Genomic DNA, 21,022 nt, shown 5'->3' with positions numbered 1-21,022 from the left:
TAAAACCCTTTCTTGTGTGAGTATTCTCTTTGATTTATTCTCTTTCACTCTGCTAGCACACAGTCTGACATATGTATAAAGGATTTGCAAGAAAAATCACTTAATGCATAGCATTTCCTTTGTTGTGACTGTCTTCTTGTGAGCTGTTTTAGTTGTCACTTATTCTCAGAATTGTTTGTCTAGTTTTCACTCAGGCTTATAAATACTCACCTTGGACATGGTTTATAGACAGTGTAGGGAAAACAAATACATATGCTGGAATAGTCAACTTAGATTTATTCTTTAGAAAAAAAAGACTTAAAGACTTAATGTGTGCTTGATAAACTGTAATTCAGTCTAGAAATGTAAGTGGTTTATATTCACTCTCCTGGGTAGGCTCGACATTTATGGTTTCAACCCTTCTCAGTACCTCTTCAATAGGTTATGTCTTCCCAGAAGAACTGGTTTCAAAGCACAGTTTCCAAGAATACTATTACCAGAGGCATGGGAACTTTTAAGCAAACATCTATCGTGGAGGAGTGCAATGGGAGGAACTCAAAAATTTGAGGGTTGGCTAAAGAACTGTGAATGTGTTTGGTCATTGATGTACCTGATGCTGCTCATAGTGCCAGCCTTTTGAAAAATTGTGAAGTAGAAAGTTTGTCCTTCATGCCCCCAAATCACCTGACAGAAGCTCTACACACAGAAGTTACTTTCTTATTTCTATTCCAGAAGAAAGCCATTCGATATCACCAAGCAGGGGTCAAGACTCTGAAGGAGCATGGGTCTTGGGTTGCTCTTTAGAGAAGGACCAGGAAACCTGAAATTAGAGCAGGTGGCCACATCCCATCACTCTTCACTTAGAGAAGCAGTGGGGTGTGGTTGAAGTCAGAGGACTTGGCTTTTGTCTCATGCTCTGCAGTTTTGGGTAAGTCACTGTCTTGGTTTCCTAAATCTGTGAGATGTGGTCATTAATACCCAAAAGGACTATTGTGGGGACAAATTAAATAATCTATATGATGTCTAGCAACATCAAGTGCCCAGAACAAGGGATTCTTTAAAGGTATGCTGGATTTAAATAACAAAGTGTCCAGGTTCTCAAACCCTAGAGAAGAGCTACATTTAAAATGAGAGACATTTAAAGATAGCAAAGACATGTAAAGATAAAATAACAGGCTTTGGTTTCAGGAGAGCTGTATACCTGTCCCTGCTACTAACTAGCTGGATAAGTCTCTTAACCTCTCCTACCTATCTGAGTTGGAAAATGGGGATAACGGTGATGATCTCCTAGGGTTATTAGGAGGATTAAATGAAATAACACAAGTGTATCATTGGAAAAATGAGAGGATTGAGAAAGTCAATAACAATGGCTTTGCATTGCCTCATTTTTAGGAAATAACTCTTCAAAAGTCTAATCCAGTGATGAATTAGAGATTAAGAGCAAAATAAAATTATACACTGAGAGATCTATCACTAGTTACTTTTGTGAAGTCCTAAGATATACAGATCAAACACTTTATACAATGCTGCTGTTTCCCTCACTAGAATACTACATGGCAACACTGATTAAGGCCTCTGAGCCACTTGCAAGCCTTTCCCCTATAGCACATTAATAGGTTAAGTTCCCTTCACAATTACTAATTTCATATGACTTCACAGGATGATTACATATTTATGTATTATTTATTATGCAAATCTAGCATTATGCATTATTTAAAGCCATATTAACAGCATATATTATTTATGATGGAATTGTATTAATACATATTATTCCAAGTAGCTTTAACTAGCGCTTTCTTTTCTGTGGATCCTGGTCATTGGAAGTTAATATTCTACTCAAGCTTCAATGCAGAGCTCCTTCTGGGGACATTGCCATCAAATTCCCTACCAGTGCAACTTCTGCATAGCCATTTTCTGGTAGATGGCTCTAACATTAAGGAGCAAAGCCTAAAGGGCTCTCTGACTGCCCCCGGTCAAGGTTAGACAGTGCAACTCTTTTGAAAAACTGTGAAGTAGGTGGTTTGCCATTGGGATTCCACCTCTTCTAGTAACAACCTCTATTTCAAGAGCATCATCTTTCCTATTCCAGAAGAAAGCAGTCAGACCAATCTGAGAAACTAAGCCATGGTAAATGTAGATATTACTTAGCATGCAGTTGGCTGCAAACCACAGAAAACCTGGAAAATCGTGGCTCAAATATTGGAAATACATATTTTCTGACTTAGCAGGAAGATCAAAGGTGGGTTTGTTCAGTGGTTCATTGTGGGGGTCATCTTCTCTCTCACTCGCCTGTCCTTTCCTTCTGTGTTGGACAACCTCACCCTAGATTGTTGTGATACATTTCAAGATGGCAGACAGAGCCAAGCATCAAATCCTCTCAAAGTCTTCCAAGACAAAACAAAGGGGGAGGAAGAGGAAAAGGCTTTGTTCTCTCTCCAGCTCCATGCTTTATCGGAGAGAAAATCTTTTTCAGAAATCCCTCATCAGCTAAATTACATGCCCACCTCTGGACAAAATCACTGACAGAGTGAGAAATCTACTTTTTTTTTCATGGCGTAGAACAAACAATGGCATTCCTTTCGTAACATGTTCCCTTTATAATATTCACATACAAACAAAATTGAGGTTGTTAGGAGAAAAGAATAATAGCTATTAGGTGCATTATGAAAATTATATGGCATTAGGTACTAGGAATATTAAATGGGTCACCATTCATAGTAAAATTTAGATTTAAAAGAGGTTTGGGATATTTTAAAGAAAGTAGGAGGTTCTCACTGCCAAGATGGAGTAATAGGGACCAGATTCACTTTCCCACCTGAACAAACTAAACACTCTGAAGAAATTTATGAGAAAAAAAAGATTTTTAAGGCATTAGATTTGGGGAATAAAAGATGGTGTATACGTAGAGACAAGAAAGAAACAAGACGAGACCTAAAAGAATGTTAGAAGAGAGACTGACAATGTGAAATAGAGATAAGGAAGATAAATAGAACTTCTAAAATGTATGTCATGAAGCATACACTGGATGGGATTATGAAATATTAGAGTCTCTGATGGAGGGGAGTAACTACAGAAGAAAATATTTGAAGAACTAATGACCAGAATATTTCCAAATATGATGAAAGTTAAAAACTCACATATAAGAAGCACAACAAATCACATGCACAAAAGAAAGAAAGAAAATTACTCCAAGGCATATCATAATCAAATTTCTTGAAATTAGTGGGGGGTGGTGAATCATGTCCAGAGGAACAAAAATTAGCACTACAGCAGATTTCTAATCAGAATCAATGCAAGCAAGAAGACAATGAAGCAACATCTTAAAAGCTTTAGAAAGGGTGCTTGGGTGGTTCAGTGGTAGAATGCTTGCCTTTCATGTGGGAGACTGGGTTTGGTTCCCAAACCATGCACCTAACAACAACAACAACAAAAAAAAAAAAATTGGAAGGGGAAAGAAATAAAAAACATAAACCTGGAATTCCTTACCCAGCACAAACAGATTTTGAAAATGGGGCAAAGTAAAGATTTTGTAGGAAATATAAAAGCTGAAAGAATTCATCACCAGCAGACCTGCTTTATTAAAAATATTAAAGAAATTTGTTATGTCAGAAATAAAGTGATTACTAGAAGGAAATTAAGATCTACACAAAGGTATTGAAAAGCTTGAGGAATGTTAAGAATGGGTAAATATGAACTTTTTTCTTACTATTTAAATTTCTTAAAATCATAATGCCTAAGCAAAAATAACAATATAGTTTAGGGTTTATAACATATATCTAAAAGTTAAATGTATAACAGCAAAAGTACAATCAGTGGAAAGGGAAAAATAGACACATACTGTTTAAAGGTTTTTAATACTACATATGAAGTTATACAATATCACTTCAAGGTAGAATGCAATAATTTAAAGGTATGTACTATAGACCCTAAAGTGAACAATAAAATAACACCACAATGTTATACCTAAAAATTCGACAAAGGAGATAAAATGGAATCACAAAAATATACTATTAATCCAAAATAAAGTAGAGAAAGAGGAGAAGGGGAACAAAGAACAACTGGGGAAAATAGAAAACAGATTGCAATTGGTAGATTTAAAACCAACTATATTTATAATTGTATTAAATGTAAATGGCCTAAACATCCCCAATTAGAAGACAGACATTATCAGATTAGATAAAAAAAGTAAGACAGAACTAGGAGAAAACTCACTTTAAATAGAAAGATACAACTACATTGAAAGTAAAAGGATTTAACAATATGTACAATGCTAACCATCATTACAAGGAAGCTGGTGTAGCATTACTATTCAAATATATAGATTTTATAGAAAAATATTATGAAAGTTCAAAAGTCATTTTATAATTATAAATCTGTCAATTCACTAATATACATAGTTTAAGATTTTCAAATATGAAACAAAAACTGATAGAACTGCGAGGTGAAATAGACAAATTCACAATTATTTTCAATAATTGATAAAAGATCACAGAAAATCAGTAAGGATATTGTCAATCAACTTGATCTAATTACATTTATGGAACACTACCCCAAAAGACAGCAGTATATTCATTCTTTTGTAGTGCTCAGAGAAAATCTTCCAAGATAGACTCTGGGCCATAAAATAAGATTCAATAAATTTAAAACTATGAAAATTACTAAGAGTATATTAACTGATTACAAGAGAAATAAATAAGAAATCAATATTGGAAGGATATCAGGAAAATCCCCAAATATTTGGAAACTGAACACACCACTTCAAAATTACTCATGGGCAAAAAAATAAGTCAAGATGGAAATTAGAAAGTGTCAAATTTCATGGGACATGGCTATAAGAATACTTAGGGGAGAGGAAGAGAGGTTTATTCTGTCCTGAACATGAATTTTCTGTAGCACTTAATCTAATTTATCCTGTCTGAATATCTTATTTAAACAATCCAAATACATGGATCCAGAATGGGAATGAGGGCTTGTAATTCTGTATAGCTGAATGCAATACCCAGATAGATCCCAGAATGTGTTGGACAGTTAATTACAAATTATTGGCAAAAGAGTCATCCCCAGAGAACCTCTTTTGTTGTTCAGATGTGGCCTCTCTCTCTCTAAGACAATTAAACAGGTGAACTCACTGCCCTCCTTCCTATGCAGGACATTACTCCCAGGGGTGTAAATCTTCCTGGCAATGTGGGACAGAACATCCAGGCTGAGCCAGGACCTGGCATCATGGGATTGAGAAAGTCTTCTTGATCAAAGGGGGAAGAGAGAAATGAGACAACATAAAGTTTCAGTGGCTGAGAGATTTCAAGCAGAGTTAAGAGGTTATCCTGGAGGTTATTCTTAGGCATTATATAGATATCCCTTTTTAGTTTATGGTGTATTAGATTGGCTAGAGGGAAGTACCTGAGACTGTTGAGCTGTGTTCCAGTAACCTTGATTCTTGAAGATGATTGTATAATGATAAAGCTTTCACAATGTGACTGTGGGATTGTGAAAACCTTGTGCTGGTGCTCCTTTTATCCAGGATATGGACAGATGAGTAAAAAAATAAAGATAAAAATAAATAAATAATAGGGGGGATAAAGGGTTAAAAAATGGGTAGATTGAAATACTAGCGGTCAATGAGAGGGAGGGGTCAGGTGTATAGGATGTTTAAGTTTTTTCTTTTTCTTTTTTATTTCTTTTTCTGGAGCGATGCAAATGTTCTCAAAATGATCATGGTGATGTACATACAACTATGTGATGATATTGTGAGCCATGGATTGTACACCGTGTATAGACTATATGTGTGTGAAGATTTCTCAATAAGAATTTTTTTTTTAAGTATTGGCAAAGTCCCTTGAGAGGCAAGAGAAGAAAAATATGGAACTATTAGGATTTACCACTGGGGAATCCCCTAATAGTGTCTCAAATATTAGAGACTCCCAAGTCAATAGGCCAAGCCCTTGATCTTGAGGCTTGCTTTTGTGAAGCTTATTGCTGTAGCAGAGAACCTAAGCCTACCTATAGTTATGCCTAAGAGTTATTTCCAGAAAACCTCTTTTGTTGCTCAGATGTGGCCCCTCTCTCTAATCCCAACTCTGCAAGTAAAATCACTACCCTCCACGCTATGTGGGACATGACATCCAAGGGTGAAAGTCACCCTGGCAACGTGGAACATAACTCCCAGGGACAAGCCAGGCCTTGGCACTGAGGTATCAACAATGTCTTCCTGAACAAAAGGGGAAAAAGAAATGTAACAAAATAAAGTATCAGGGGCCAAGAGAGTTCAAATAGAGTCAAGAGACTATTCTGGAGGCTACCCTTATGCAAGTTTTAGCTAGATATTACTAATTAGCATGGTGTGCCAATTCCCAACAACAAAAAATTTCTGTTAACCCGAAAGAACAACTAGGACTCAACCTGAGAGTCTACAAAACTTTCAGGTACTAAAATTACTTTCCAGAAACCTACAACTTCTAGATGGTTTCCTAGGCCAGAGAAGTCCTGAAACCCAGAGGGTTCTCCAAGAACATCAACTAGTCCCATCTCCCTATCCCAAATTATTGACGCTTTTCCAATGCAAAAAATCTAGAATGGGCATGGCCCAAATACCCCTAAAGATTGGGAGAAGGAGAAGTTATAGTAGAGAAGATAGGACTTAACAAATGAGTATGACTGCTGAATCATTATACTGATATTTCTTTCAGTCTCCAGTGTCTTGGAACAACTAGAAAGAAAAACCTAAAATTGTGGAACTGTAATAACCCATAAAAAACTCTGAATTCTGTTCTATAACTAATTGTTGCAGTGTGCTTTGAAATGTATTGCTTTTTTGTATATTATTATATTTCATAATAAAAAATGTTCTAAAATTATTTTAAAAGAAGAATATTTAGGGGAGGAAATTTCTAGCACCAAACACCTATATTAGAAAAGGAGAAACTTATTAAATGTATAACATCAGCTATTATCTTTAGAAATTCAAAACAAGAAGAGAAATTATACATAAATTTAGCAGAAAAAAGAGAATAATACATATCAAAGAAGAAATCAATTAAGTATAGAAAACAATAGGGAAAATATTAAGTTAAAAAGTTGGTTTTCTGAAAAGATCAGCAAAATTAATAAACTTCTAGCCAGACTAGTCAGCAAAACAGAGATAAGACACAAATTAACAATATCAGATATGAGAGGTAGCATCACTATGGATTCCACAGCTGTCAAAAATATGGTAAGGGAATTTTATGAACAACTTTATGCCAATAACTTTGACATCTTAGATGAAGTGGACAAATTACTCAGAAGACATAAACTACCAAAACTAACTCAAGAAAAATTGATGGCCCAAATAGCCCTATTATCTATTAAAGGAATTGAATTCAGAGTTAAAACCTTTTCACAAAGATGTCTCCAGGGCCAGATGACTTCTGAAAGGAGAAAAATAATACCAATTCTATACCAACTCTTCCAGACAACTGAAGTGGGGGAAATATTTGCCAATCATTCTTTGACCTCAGGATGATTCTGTTAGGACATCCATACAAAGGCATTGCATCAAGAACAAAACTAGTGACCAATATTCCTTATGAAAATATTCTTGACTAAAGTTTGGTAAACTGAATCCATCAGTGTATATAGAGATTTAGTGTTTGGGGCTGGATGCCCAGTTACAATCATGCTTGCTCATTGATTATTGGCTTCAGATAGTCTCCAAAGCCAGGTCTCTCTTCCTTTACTGTTGTCCACGATGAAGGATGCTGTGGTGCTCCATCCAGATGTGCCCTAAGGACTGAGGCACTCATTCCTACAAATGCCAGGAGTATTGGCTGCTGACAACTCACAGTCCTCTGTGGAAAGAAATTGCCTTGCTCAAGGTTAGGACCCATCCCTGAGGCAGACTACATTTAATGACTGGTCAATATGAGTCATCCCCCAGCTTTAGCACTCCCTGTAGACTGACTGGGTCCTCTGTTGCAATTGCATTGCAGTTCAACCTTTTTCTCTGCCCAGTTCTGCTTCCCACATACTCATAAATATTTTTCTCAATAGTGGTCCCTCAATAAACCAGCTATACTCATCTGTCAGAGTCTCAGAGTCTGTTTCCTTGTGAAGTCAACCTTTAAATAAATAACATTTGGTACTGGGAGTGGTCCTAGGAAGCTCCTAAGGATTTTGGAGTTGGATCACCACTGGCCAGCCAGTAATAAGAACCCCATACTGGTAGTAAATGGACCACTAATAACCTCTGGCATGCTTTAAAGGAGCAATTGTTAAAACTTTCACTGATGCTGAACTGGTATGGAATATCATGGCAAGGAATACACTGGTGTGTGTAATTTCTCAAGTATTTGAGAGTTTCAGGGGAAATAGTAAATAATGGGGCGATGGAATTGTGGCTGTTCCTGGAGGCCACTGATGCATTGGAGAAAGGCAATGAAAGGCTGAGGATGATTAAACATAAAAATCAAGCAAAGTGTGAAAGTCAGAGGGCCTCCTTGCCAGCATGGCAAGAGACTTTTTATCTCCCTTAACCAGAAACAGAAATAACTAAGGAATCAGGCCCAGAACTTAATTATAAGAATAGCAAACTTCCAGTGTATGAAATGCTCAACCCAGCAGCTCTGCTACACCAAGGTCAGAGTCCTGACTGGGAAAGAGTGGGAATCTGAACCTTAGGATGAGGATAGCAAGCTTGGTAACATGTGAAAATCTTGACTCATTAGATTCTACTGAACTTTCTGAGATTGTAGAAATATTCTTGCTGAAGACTGGCACTCCCTACTTCTCCTTGTTCTCATACTTGCTTAAAGAAACTGCAAAGGATTCTGCTTTACTAGACAGGAAGCATCCTCTTCAGAGTCTACTCCCAACTGCCATCTGTCCACTAGACAAATAACTAGGGATCAAATCAGACCATGGGACTCACCTTATTACAAAGGAGTTACAGCAGTATGCACATGGATGTAGGATCCATGGATATATATTCCTCACCTTTCAGAAGTTGCTGGGCTGGTAAAACACTGGAATTGCCTTTGACAGGGAAGTTGAGGTGCCGTCTTAGAGAAAATACCCTAATAGAATGGGATGCTATCCTCCAGGAGCCATATATACCCCAGATCAGCAACATTATATATTCTCCAGGAACATGTTCAGGAACCATGGAGTGGGAGTAATATCACTCCTAGTGATGCACTTGGGGAATTTATGCTATGGGGTCTTTGCAATTCTAAGCTCTGTAAGTTTCCAAAGAAACTAGCACCAGGGGATACAATAAGAATCCATTAAACTATAAGCTACCACTGCTGCTTATATCACTTCAGACTCTTGCAGAGACCATCAGGTTCAGGAAAGGCGCCACTATCATGATAACTGGCCCAAATGATAAGGACATTATACAATGGGGATGGGGAATAATTTGATACACAGGTTACCCACTGTAGCATCTCCTGGAATTCCTCTGACCAATAGTCACAGTAAGTGGACTCAAGCAGAAGCCATGGCCTAAGATAGGCCAGTGTCTCAAAACAGTCAGTGAGGACCTGGGCCACCCCACCAGTTAAGCCACAAGACCATCAAAGATCTAGTGAGAGTGGGAGGAACCTAGTATGGTTAGCAAAGGAGGGAGATGATAGCCACCAGTTATAGCTTTGAGACAAGCTGCAATGTTGGAAGCTACAGTTAATTCTACTACCTCCCTATTGTAAGTTTTCCCATGAAGAGAAACCCATCCAAATTCTGAGAGGTTGATTCCAAATGCGGTGAACTCTACCTGGAAGAGAATTCTAGTGGTGAACAGTCAAGGACTGTATTGAACTCTGTGTTATGCCTCTGAAATACCCTTTCAGGATCAAGGTACTAATTTTCCAGCTGCTGGGAACTGTTGGTTGCTGACAGGTCACACCTGAGACCCTCTCCAGGAATTTCCCTCTGCTGAAGGGAAGTTTACATCCTCTACCTGGGGACAGTCTATATCCAATGAGTAGTTGACTGGGGACATTGGTAGACGGTCCAAAGCCCTTTCCTTAAATCGTTCAAATATAAAGTGTTAAGCCTGTAGGATTGTCTGAGATTTCTGTTGAAACTGCATCACAGTTTAATGTCTTCCTCTGCTGAATCCATGTTTTCTTACCCCTTCTAGGTGTTGATGCTAAGAACATTCCCCAAGTAAACCTTCAGTATGCAAATCTAAGAGATTATAGATCTGCTTTCTAGGGAGTCCAATATACAAAAGCCACAATACTCACATGTAGGGAAGCTACAGAGACTGGCAAAGCTATGTTAAGCGTGAAAAAAGAGAATTGCTGACAGGAAATTTTAAGGTACTAAGTCAGGTTGAGGTGCACATAATTTGGATTGTATTTTAGGCTACCACCTCTACCTACTTGAAAGGCTATCATATCCAAGACATGATAACCACTTGTCCTAACAGAAATGCACAAGTAGTTATCATGTCTTGGAAATGAGTGAAAAAAGTTCCTGGATTTTCTTATACTATTGGCACAACTCCAAGGAAAATGCCTTCCACAAATGCAAATCCAAGTCTTCTTGATATCAAAGCCTTAAGATCTTGAAGGCAAATGGGAGATAAAAAGGCGACACCATTAATTCATCTCTAAAAATGATGCAGATTGGTCTTCTGAGACATGCCTAAAAGAACCAGTTTTAAACTCAATTCCCCAATGGGTGAATAAAAATATCTCTCCAATACCAAACTTTTGTGCATGGTCTCTGAAGATCCCCCTGTGGACAATTGTCACTCCTTGTCTGCTTGTCCTGTGACAAAGTGTTCAAAGTCTGGATGACTCCAGATGATCTGAATAACTATTTGGAAGAGTGAAATTTTTATGGAATGCCAAGTCTCCATCGAACTTTCCACTGTTCTAGGTTTATTTATTCTACATGTATATTAACCAGTTCTCATTGTACTCTGGCTTTTAGTCATTTTAAAAATGTATATTTTTAACTTTTTAATTTAAAAATAATTTTGGATTTATAGAAATATTACAAAAATAGAAGAGAGTGTTCCTGTATACCTTTAACCCCAGTTTTCCATAATGTTATTATCTTACATAACCATGGCATACTTGTCAAAACTAAGAAATTAATGTTGGTGCAAAACTATTAACTTTATTTGGATTTTACCAGTTTTTCCTCTGATATTCTTTTTCTATTCCAGGATACCACATTACTTTTAGTTTTCATGTTTTCTTCTTCTACAATCAGTAACAGTTTCTCACTCTTTTCTTGTTTTTCATGACCTTATACAGTTTTGAAGACTATGCTTCAGCTATTTATAGAATGCCCTTCAATTTGTGTTTGTCTGCTGTTTTCTCACAATTAGACTAGGGTTATGGATTTGGGAGATAAGTGATAATTATTATATCACATAAGTGATATCCATCTTATTACATGATACCAACATAACTTAACACTGCTAATGCTAACCTTGATTTTTTAGTTTGAGTGGTGTCTGCCAGATTTCTCCACTCCCTATTCTTTTTCCCTTACTATATTCTGCTTTTTAGAAGCAAGTCACTAAGTCCATCCCTCATTGGGGGATAAAAGAATTAAGATACTCTCCTGGAGGAGAGAGTATCTACAAATATTATTTGGAATTTGGAATTTTCTATAAGGCTTGTTCCTTCTCCCCCTCATTCATTTATTTATTCAATCAATTATTTTTATCAGTATAGGTTCATGGATATTTACTTTATTCACTATGTTACAAACCTATCCAAGAACATACTTGTTTATTCAAACTGCTTCAGCTTTGGCAAATGGGAGCTTTTTCAGATTGGCTCCTAAATGTTTTTTGATATACCAGCCCCATTATTTTTTTTTCCTTTCTCGAGCACTTCTTACTTTTTGGCAGTGTAAGATGCTCCACGCACATCCTGTATTTTCCTTTTCCAAGCTCCCTTTTACCAGGGAATGGTATTTAAAAAACAAGATCTGGGCTCTGAATGTGTTTGTTGCCACTGGCATGTCAATGTATACACACATCACCATATATATTTATTATATATATTTATTCCTATGTATATCTATCTGTATATGTATATATTGAAATAAACATGATGCATACTAATATCTTTGACTTTAATCCACACGATAGGGTCCATTCTAGCCTTGCCTCTTATTTTTAATTTATTTGTCTGACAATGAGAAACCCTGGCTCCCATTATCTCTATTTACTTATTTGTTCAATTCTAGTATACATGCAAAGTTGTTTCAGAACTGCTCACCCACACTCCTGTGGGAAACAAATTAATTAACTAGAATTAAAAGCATTTATGTACAGTTCTTTTTGTTTTAGCCTTACTGTATCCACTCAAAACACCTTTTTCCAAAATTACTTAGATCAGCTCTGTTTTCCCCACCCCCTTCAGTAAGGTTATGTCACACATTAGTGTACAGTAAGGAATTAACCTTACACAAAGACAGGTCTAGCCTGTGCCCTTGGCTATGGGAGGTGGTATCTAGTTCTCTGGAATGTCCTGCCTGATAGGGGTTTCTCTGTTTGCTTGGAAGCTTGGGCCATTGGATAGTGTGATGGTCAGGCTCTGGTGTCATCTTGACCAAATGATTATTCCCAGCTGTTTGCTCAGACAAGTACTGGCCTGACCATTGTTGCAAGGATATGTCATGGCTGGTTGATAAACCAGAAGGCTGGTGTATTAAATCATCAGTCAGTTGGCATCTGTGGCTGATTACATCTGAGATCAACTAAGGCATGTCTCTCCAATGAGATAATCCAATCATTTGAAGGCTTTTAAGAAAGAAGACAGATTCTTTCACTGTTTCTTCAGCCAGTGAGCTTCTATTGTGGAGTTTGTCCAGACCCTTCATTGGAGCCACCAGCCTCACAGCCTTTCCTATGGACTTTGGACTCTTTCATTCCCCTGGTTACATGAGACACCTCTATAGATCTCCTATTTACAGATGTCTCCTGCTGGTTCTGTTTCTCTAGGAAGCTCTGACTAACACAGGTAGTATAACTATGTGTTTTATGATGGGGGCTTAAGGCCAGTTTTGACCTCTGGAGGAACTGATAACTAAGATATTACTCTGACCTCTGGGAGAGGCGGGAAACCAATGATCAGCCACACAGGCATTATGTGATCAAGCCCCTAAAAATGCTCTGGGCACTAAAAACCCAGATGAGATTCCCTGGTTGGCAGCACTCCGTGCATATCGTCAGCCTTCATGGTTGGAAAGACGTAATGCTGTCCAGGACTCCCTGGGGAGAGGACAACAACAACCTTATGTCTGGACCCCTCTCAGACTTCAAGCTATTTGTTTGTTCCTTTGGTTGGTTTGCATTCTTTCATGGTAATACAATTGTCATCGTTAAGTATAGTGCTTTCCTGAGTTCTATGAGTCATTCTAGTGAATTATTAAATCCAAGAGAGGACACGGGAGCCCCTGAATTTGTAACTAGCTTGTCTGAAGTGAGAGTGGACCTGGGAATTCCTGAACTTGTGGCTGGTATCTGAAATAATGAGACTTCACAGTCTTGTGGTGGACGGTTTCTTCTGACTTTGCAGTTCAGCTAAACTTACTTTAATTTGTAATTCACTTAAGATTTATTATTCATAGTCTGCATTCCATCTTGACATTCACCAACAGGGTTGATTTTTTTCTAATTTTTCATAGAAAAAAGTTCACTCTTTTTGGTGTACGGTTCTATGGGTTTTAATAAATGTGCAGAGCCATGTATCTATCATGCTAGTACCACACAGAATAGCTCCATGACCCTAAAAATGTCCCTGTGAGGCCCTCTTGTATTAACCATTCCTTCCTCTTCCAACCCCAGGAAACTACTAGATTTTTCCTGCCCTATAGTTTGCATTTTCCAGATGTCATGTATATGGAATTATACAATATGTAGCCTTCAGGGTCTGGCTTTTTTCACTTAGCAAAATGGATTTAAGATTCATCCATGTTGTTGCATGACTCAGTAGCACATTCATTTTTATTGCTGATTATAAGAGGCTGCCAAATTGTCTTCTAAAGTGCTAAATCATTTTTTCTTTCCTACCAGCAATGTATGAGAATTCCAGCATTTAGTATTAGTGTATTTGGTACTCTCAGTTTGTGTATGTGTGTGTGAGTGTTTATTCATGTCTATCAATAGATATGTAGTGGTATATTGGTATCTCATTGTGGTTTAATTTGCATTACTCTAATGACTTGGTCATTTGTAAAGTTCTTCTTTGCTTGATTTTTTAAACTTCATTGACATCAGCCTTGGGGTAAATAACCTTAGATGAGAAGAAATGGTGCAGGAAGTGTGAGGCTGTGGAACAGAGAGCAAAGTAGAGACTTGTGGGAAGTTATGGAACAGTAGAAAGGATGCTGTGGAAGAGTAGAAAGGATGCTCTACTCAGAGTCAGTAGACATAGATATGAATCCTGGATCCTGGATCCATCATTTATTAGCTGTGAGGTCTTGCAGAAGTCACCAAGTTTCTCAGGACCTCAATTTTCTCATCAATAAAATGGAGACAATTTTGAAAGTTTGAGTAAATGTAAATGAACATGATTTAGAAGTTATATAGTGAAGAGAAGCAAGGTTTGCCTTTCTAGTCTCTCTGCTTCTATCACATAGCCATTTAACTTTTGACTGCCTTCTATATCCCTCTACCTTCATTCTTATCCAGGGTCCTCAGGCTGGTCCTGATTCTCTAAGATGTCACCATCCCACATACATTGTCTCAACGACCTTCCATGTTTCTAATCTGCACCTTACTCATCATAATCTACCTTTCCTTTTGGCAGAAAGGAGCTGGGAGAGGTGAGGACCATGAGTGGCAATGGCAAACGCACCTCTGCATAATGACAAATCCATGATAATTAACTCTTAACTCTTAAGAGTTCTGGCACTAAATGCCTGTGTGATCCTGAGCAAGTAATTTCATCTTTCTAATCCTTAGTTTCCTACCTCCTGAGGGTGTGATAGGGTGCAATTTTCCATAGCTCATAAGCTCCACCTACAGAACCACGGTCTTCAGTGCTCACTTCCCTCAAAGTACCTCCTTTAATTTCCTAGCATCTTATAAATGCTGATGGCCAGTTCCCCTTGTTTTTAACCCTGGTCACCTATTGATGTCTGCTGCCTCTGTGATAATACTGCTTCCTGACTAGACTGGAAGTGCTTCCCCGGACTACCACAGCCAGCAAACCATTAAGGTGCCAAATGATGCTACAATTTTTAGGTCCCTCTGGGTCCCTGAAGTGGCACCAGACTCCATGAATAAATTGGGTAACTTCCACCGCAACCTTTGCATTTTGGGGCCACAGAAAGTCTTTTGGATCCCAAAGAGCACTGCTTGGGCCCCCAGGCTCAGTCTTTCAGAAAAACAATTCTTTTAGGAACCCCCCTTAGCCTTTCTCTTTCATCAAAGGCCAGTTTGTGGGGTTGGGCTGAAGAAATCACAGTTTCTCTAACATACCCATCTCTCCTACATCCCTTTCTCTGTAACCCAGGAATCTTCATGCCAAATACTCCCTCCTCATAAACACCTCCTTACCATGAAAATTCCTTAGGGAAATATTTGCAAGGGTAGGACAGCAATGGGAGTGAAGATATTCTAGGACCACCTATGCAATATCAGCTGAACTTTGGCTCAGTGGGAACCATCCCATAGAAATGCAAAGAGATAAAAGCCTTTTTTGACTTTTAAGTATTACATAAAAATGTTCTTAGTATCATTATTGCTGTATGCATGCTACCGCACGAGCTGTTGAGACGAAACTAGAAGGCCTTCACTATGGAATTAAGATTTAGGAATTTCAGGTCCTGAACAGGAGTCTCAAATTACACTCCACAGATGCCCCTTCCTCAGCACACTTTCCTGCTAAGATTAGTCCTGCCACTCCCTCTCTTTTCAAGCAACGACTTTGTAGACACACAATTCAATTCCTACTACAGACAACATTCATCTAGTGGATCAACCAACCAGACACAAAGCCTAGCAGCAGCCAGAAGCCTTTGCAAAATGTTCAACATTGCATTTTTTAAGAAATAAAGACAAGCAGGCCTGGTCTCCTACCCCTTCCCAAGCCCTGGGGGAGCCCTCTGATGGCTCACTCCCAGGGAGTTGTCAGCTGCTATGGACAAGGTATAGAGGAGGAACTACCTCATATTGATTTCCTGAAACAGAGACAGGAGCTAATGATAGAATTTGCTTGACTGTGGGTCTCCTGTGTATCCATAGAAAGATAAGACAAATGCAAAGCATTTGCCAAAATTTTCTTCTTCTACAGCCCCACCCCTCCTGCCCTTACTTCAGTCTCTGGCTTTAGCTTTCCTGGTAAACACTTTGGCTTAACATAGAGGCTTATTGATTGAAGAGCAGGAGGCTTAAGCAAGAGCATCATGTCCAGGGCTAAGCCTAGGCACAAGTCGGTCCAAAGGGGCTTCGGTGAAGGGTCAGTTTCAACCATCCCAAGCTTCTCCTTGGATGCTTATTCTCCTTTTGGAAGGACCTGGCTGGAAACACCCATCTGAGTTTGTCTGTTGGATGGAAGAAGAGGAACAAGTGGTATGGTTACTCTTTGAAAAGCAAAGCAAAGCAAATAAGCAACAAACCAAACCCTCTCAGCTACTCTTCTTTCCACTGTTAAAAAAGAGACACTTAATGGACCATCTCCAGTCCCTGAAGGCAACCACTATCTAGGTTCCTTTCCCCAATGAGAAGACTGGAATCTCCTCTCTTCTCCTGGTTCCCCATTCATTTAGATGGCTATGTCACTGAAACACACACATGCCCAGTTGTCCCCAGTGGTGGAAGATGTGTCTTAAGCAGATTTTGTCCTGTCATTGCCCATTGCCACAGTTGCTCTTCGTGGTAGCTTGCTCATCTTCTCCTTACAATGGCTCTGAGAAATTTCTGGTGAGGGTTGGGGCTAGCACTGAAGCCAGAAGCCACTAACAGAGCTTCTACCCTATGGGCAGGACAACAAATGGATGAGGGACTCTGCTTGGGATCAGGACTTACCTTGGCTCACTGCTGTAAGCAGAACCCACTGAGAACACCAGAAGCCTCCTCTGAGCTGCAGAAAGGAATGAATACATGCCCCTCTGGAAAAAAATGGCCCAGATGTGCAGTCCTCAACCATTTCATGTAGAAAGCACAGTAAACACTCTGCAGCGGGTTAGGAGCCATTCCTGGCACACACCTGAAACTCCTCTACTTTTCCTCCCACTCACAAAAGCAAATTTTCATGTATGAGAATGAAAGCTATATTACCTTAGGTTTAACTTTGAATCCACTCTCATGTATCCATATTAAAGTATTTTCCAATTTTGGTATTTATTTGTTTCAAATAATTTGCAAAACAGTTAATGAGAATGGATTATGAGAACGTTATTAAGAGCTCCATGCTAGAGGAGACTATGCTGGGGGTGGGAGGGCAGGATAAAAAGGAGACCCATGTGTGTAAAAAGACTGAATATTTCTACTTTTCCTTCCTTCCCACCCTCATCCATAGTCTTTGATCTAGATCCTTCCCTCCAGAAATGCAGAGAGTCCAGAGAAAGGACCAAGAGAAGTCTTTATTTTCAATTTGGAAAGTATAAGTATTTAAAAAGTTAGAAATGAGGTGCTGAAAAAAATAGTGAGCTTTCAATGTGTCACTTAACTGAATATTATGTCACATAACCCAGCTACATAATATTTTTAGAATCTTTGTAGAGAATGGAGGAAGAGACTCAAGATTTCAAAAACAAGATTGACAGAGTATTTTTACCCAAGACCTCTCTTTATTAACCATGGCCATGGATCTACCAGGTCCCAATTTTCTAGCAGGTGGGACCTCTTTGGGGGATATTAATGGGCATGAGATGGATTTTCAAACTTCAAACATCAGAAAAATAATGCAAATTATTTAAATGATTTTGCTATTTAGTATCAGAATGACTCAGAGCCAAATAAAAAAATAGTGAAATAGAAAAATCCAGATGGCCCTGAAAAATAATAGTGGAAGAAATCTGGCTAATCAACCCTAATTCAGCTACTACTCTTTCTAGAGCAGAAAAGAGTCTGAATCTTTCACAGTACTGTGGATAAAAAAAAAAATTGTGGAAACAAAATTAATGTGACTCAGAGCAGAGCAGTCTGGAAGACCGGAAGAGACTGGCACATTCCGCAGCTGACTCTTTTAACAGCAGGAGAAAGCGGAAGTGCCCACAGGCCTCTCCGTGCTCGAGGCGGGGTGGAGCAGGAGCCACAGATGGAAGCCCTGTAGACAAGCAGAAACACAGAATCAGGATGGACACAGGAGGCCTGGACCTGGGGTGGACCTGGATGCCAAGACTTTAAAGCAGGGATTGGTGTAAAGTCAAGTGGGCAGCTCAGCATTGCAGCACAGGTGCCAGAGGTTGAAAGACAGTTAGGAGTCATAGCATGACCAGAGTTAGAGACTACTTTGTATTTTTACACACACATACACACATGCACATACTGTGACACTGTGAGACCCTTGAGGACAGAAATGTGTCTCACTCCTTCTGTATCCCCAGCATTTACCACAGAGCCAGACGATAGTAGGTGCTCAATAAGAGCTTTTTTTTCTTTTGCATCCCAAATCATTTTAATAGCGTCAGGATCTGGGGTTAGTTCTTGTAGCCATGGCTTGCCCGGAAGTCTCGCGCGAGGTCGAACTTCCTGCCCTTGGAGCAGACATAGGGTTTGGCTGTGTGGGGTTCCTGGAACGTTGCCCAGATGCCTGTACACCTCCTGGCCCATGCGGGGACGGGAGAGCAGAACGTGCCTCAGCCTTTGGGAATGTCCAGGGCCAGCCGATGCAAGGTGAAGATCTTGCCTCCGGCTTTGAGGCTGCGGCGCCGGGGCAGCTGCTCGGGTGCAATGCATGCACCTTCAGTTTGGGCACCTCCTCCATCTGCACGTCATCTGCTATGGGCCCCACGACCACAGCTGTTTTGCTTTCACGGCCAGGAAGCTTCATCTTCCAGATCATCCGGGGAAAGGACAGGGGCGGCCGGTTGGTGAGACTCATGAACAAGAGCTTCAGGAAAACTTGGTTGAAGGTACAGGTGGTTCGTCTGGCCAGAAACCTCTACAGCTTGACCAGCAGCCTCAGGTGCATGTCCTGGCTCTCAGGCTCCTTGCGCCAGACCTTTCAGTCCTTGTGGTGGTGGATGTCAACTCCCATGGTGGCGCCTCCTGCTCCTTCAGGTCCAGAAAGAAACTCAATAAGAGCTTCTGAAATTGAAAAAGAGGGAGTGAGTTTGGGCGAAGGACAGCGAGGCCTGGGAAGATACAGAGGCAGACATCAGGCAGCCCAGTAGCTCAGTCTGAACCGACCGACTCTCAGGGGTAAGATGGGCTCCAGAGAGAACAGAAGTGTTGCAGGAAGCAGCAGGAGCAGAAACCCATCAGGCAGCCCAGGCTTTGGCAACAAGAAGTCTCCATACTGATGCCATTTTTTGACAGGAGGCCTTGGAGCCCAGTGGTAAACAGCAGAAGGCTTGAGTCGTGATGCCAGTGCTCATGGTGCTGCTTGCTGCTTACTAACTGTGAAACCTTGAACCAGTTACTTATTCTCCCAATGCTCAATTTCCTCATCTGTGAAATTGGAATAATAATAACACATTGCAAAAAGGGTTGCAAGGACTAAATGAGTTATTATACCATTAGGTTTTTAGAGTAGTACCTGGGATATGGTAAATTCTCCACAAATATTAGCCATTACAGTTATTATGCTTTTCCTTCATTGGGGAAGACCTCTGTCTACTTTGTACTAGGGTAAAATGAGTCCCAGGGTTTAGACTACCCAGGGATCTGCTGTAAGATCACCTACCTCACTAGTGTAACCTACCTCTTCTTCACAGGTGCTCTCCTAGTTTGAGACATCACCTTTTTTTGCCAACACTGGTGCAATAGTCTCCTCTCTGGTCTTACTCCTTAACTTCAGTCTCAGCCATCTCTTGACAGAAGAGGTTCTAAAATGCAAGTCTAATCAGACTGTCTCACTTGCCTGCCTAATATCTTTCATGATTCCTCTTGGCTCTGAGATCCTCCAGCTTTCCATTCTTAAAAAGGATAGGAGAGTTTTTAGAGAAATGGCTGTGCTCTAGTTTGCTAGCTGCCGGAATGCAATATACAAAAAACGGAATGGCTTTTAACAAGGGGAATTTAATAAGTTGCAAGTTTACAGTTCTAAGGGTGAGAAAAATGTCCCAATTAAAACAAGTCTATAGAAATGTCCAATCAAAGCCATCCAGGGAAAGATACCTTGGTTCAAGAAGGCCGATGAAGTTCAGGGTCTCTCTCTCAAGTGAGATGGCACATGGCGAACACAGTCAGGGCTCCTCTCTCGGCTGGAAGGGCACATGGTGAATATGGTGTCATCTGCTAGCTTTGTCTCCTGGCTTCCTGTTTCATGAAGCTCCCCGGGAGGCGTTTTCCTTCTTCATCTCCAAAGGTCGCTGGCTGGTGGACTCTCTGCTTCGTGGTGCTGCAGCATTCTCTGCTCTCTCTGAATCTCTCTGAATCTCATTCTCCAAAATGTTTCCTCTTTTATAGGACTTCAGAAACTAATCAAAACCCACTCAAATGGGTGGAGACATGTCATCCCCTAATCCAGTTTAACAACCATTCTTAACTAAATCACATCAACCAGGGAGATGATCTCATTATAGTTTCAAATATACAGTATTGAATAGGGATTATTCTACCTTTAAGAAATGGGATTTATATTAAAACATGGCTTTTCTTAGGGGGCATACTTCCTTTCAAACCAGCACAGGCTGATTCTAGAACTGGTCCAGAAATCCACAAGATGAGTCTGGAACACCTCATAGTGCCAGAAAATAAGGAGGTGCTCAAAAAAATACCTCACAATGGCAAGGATATGACAAAGGGTCATGGGAGCCAACTGAAAGGGTTTTCAATGGCCAAAGCTGGAAAATTTAAGCAACAAAATAAATATAGTGGGTGATTACCCAAAACATAACATAAATATCTTTCAATTCATACTTATGTAGGTAAATGATTGACTAAATAAACTGGGAAGAAGAGACAAATCTCCCTTTCAGA

The 21,022-nt window shown here is 39.6% G+C and overlaps 1 long non-coding RNA gene and 1 pseudogene across 3 annotated transcripts in view; both read right to left on the bottom strand.

The window, feature by feature from the left end:
• LOC143646271 (uncharacterized) overlaps positions 1 to 21,022 on the bottom strand; it is a 95,400-nt gene that overhangs the window by 24,431 nt on the left and 49,947 nt on the right. The window lies entirely within an intron of this gene.
• LOC143646269 (large ribosomal subunit protein eL18 pseudogene) lies at positions 18,577 to 19,136 on the bottom strand (annotated as a pseudogene).

Source organism: Tamandua tetradactyla, chromosome 9, assembly GCF_023851605.1.
Source record: "Tamandua tetradactyla isolate mTamTet1 chromosome 9, mTamTet1.pri, whole genome shotgun sequence".
NCBI lineage: Eukaryota > Metazoa > Chordata > Mammalia > Pilosa > Myrmecophagidae > Tamandua > Tamandua tetradactyla.
This window is presented reverse-complemented; position numbering and strand designations above follow the sequence as displayed.